This window comes from Arachis ipaensis, chromosome B6 (genome assembly GCF_059453495.1).
Source record: "Arachis ipaensis isolate K30076 ecotype BB chromosome B6, ASM5945349v1, whole genome shotgun sequence".
NCBI classification, from domain to species: Eukaryota; Viridiplantae; Streptophyta; class Magnoliopsida; order Fabales; family Fabaceae; genus Arachis; species Arachis ipaensis.
In genome coordinates, this window is record NC_142441.1 from 107,284,746 (window position 1) to 107,286,674 (window position 1,929).

Genomic DNA, 1,929 nt, shown 5'->3' on the forward strand with positions numbered 1-1,929 from the left:
ACATAGTTATAAATGTTATACCAAATGTAAACTAACTTTTAATTAATTTTTCTTTTAAAATTCGTAAATCATATGTGAAGCATCTACTAACTTGAAAAAGAAAAAATTATTTTTTTTGTCCAGAAACATCTACTATGTTTTAAAAGAAGCATCACTAACCTTTGGAGTGGTATGGCTTGACGACACAACAGAGGTGAAGGGATGGCGCTGATGGAACGACACCGCGTGAAGGCAGAGACGAGTAGGTCCAAGTGTGACGGTAGGGATGGACGACTGATGAATCCATATTTGACGACACATTTTGGTTTGATTTGAGTGAATTTCATCACATAAATCCACATTTATTTATTTAAATAACATATTTTTCTGTTTTCTCTCCAAATTGAGCTTAATTGTGAAAACATGCTATTTTGTACTTAATTTAATCAATTTTATGCCACTTTCATTCCATTCGATGCCTTGATATGTTGTTGAGTAATTTCAGATTCATAAGGCAAGTATTGGATGGAAGAAGTGAAGAGAAAAGCATGTAAAGTGAAAAATTCAAGGAAAAGCAAGGATTTGGAATGCCTAGAGCGACGCACACGCGTGACAGACGCGCAAGTGTGAGTAGGTGCATCATCGAAGACGACGCGTACGCGTGACATGATGCGTATGCCTGAAAAGAAAATGCCAGACGACGTGTACATGTGACCCATGCGTACGCATCACAGCCAGCACGTGACCTCATTAACGCAAATCACTAAGGGCGATTTCTGGGCCTCTAGAGCCCAGTTCTGGGACTCTCTGAAGCTGATTCTTGCTATATCAAAGGAGGCCTCATTCCATGTGAAGGGAGGGAGAAATTAGGGTTAGTTTAACATAATGTAGGTTCTTTTCTAGAGAGAGAAGCTGATGACAAGTCATCTTAGCCTAGTTTTACTAGTCTTTTTCCTTTGTTTTTCATAGGTTTTATATACTTTCTTGAGTTACAAGTAAGCCATTTGGGTAGAAATTTATGTGTATTTGGATTCAATCAACCATGAGTAAATTGATACATTTTCATGAGGTTTTGTGCTATAATTGCTTATATGTCAAGGATGATAAGAAGTCTCATGATTTTAGCATAGCTTTGATGCATTTGTTGATTGATGATAGGTGACCAAAAGGCTTGGAGGAAGGTTGAAGCAAGGGGATGGTAGCAATTGAAATGAAGGCAGCAAAGCCACCCTGGGAAGAGCTCACGTTTGTGCCAACGTTTGCCTTAAACTTGAGGTCAAATGTTGGCTCAAAAATTAACCCAGGAGAAGCCAACGTTTGCACCAACGTTTGCCTCAAACTTGAGGTCAAACGTTGGCTCAAAAATTAACCCTGGAGGAAGCAACGCTTGTGCCAATGTTTGCCTCAAACTTGAGGTCAAACGTTGGCTCAAAAAATTAACCCTGGAGGAAGCAACGTTTGCGCCAACGTTTGCCTCAAACTTGAGGTCAAACGTTGGCACAATAACACACCCAGGAGGACTAACGTTTGCGCCAACGTTTGCCACAAATGTGAGGTCAAACGTTGGCTGCAAAAGTTGCCTTGGAAGGAGCACGTTTGAGGTCAAAGTTGCCTTGAGGTCAAACGTGAGTGACAGAAAAGAACCGTTCTGCATAATGCCAACACGCAAACGTTTGAGTCAACGTTTGCCTCAAACGTTGACTCAAACGTGAATGCTCCAAAGTCCAAATTGCAAATGGATTTCTTCTCAAGTCCAAGAGCAATCAACTGAGGCTATCTTCAATCCAATTCCATCAAGGCCAAGGCCCAAATTCAATGCTTAATGATCAATAGAAGGAAGTGTATAAATAAAAGTTAGTTTGATTTAGAAGGGACCGGAACTTTTACTTTGAACGTTTTTACCTCTTCTAGATATTTTCATTCTGTAACTTTGATTTTAGATCTTGGAGA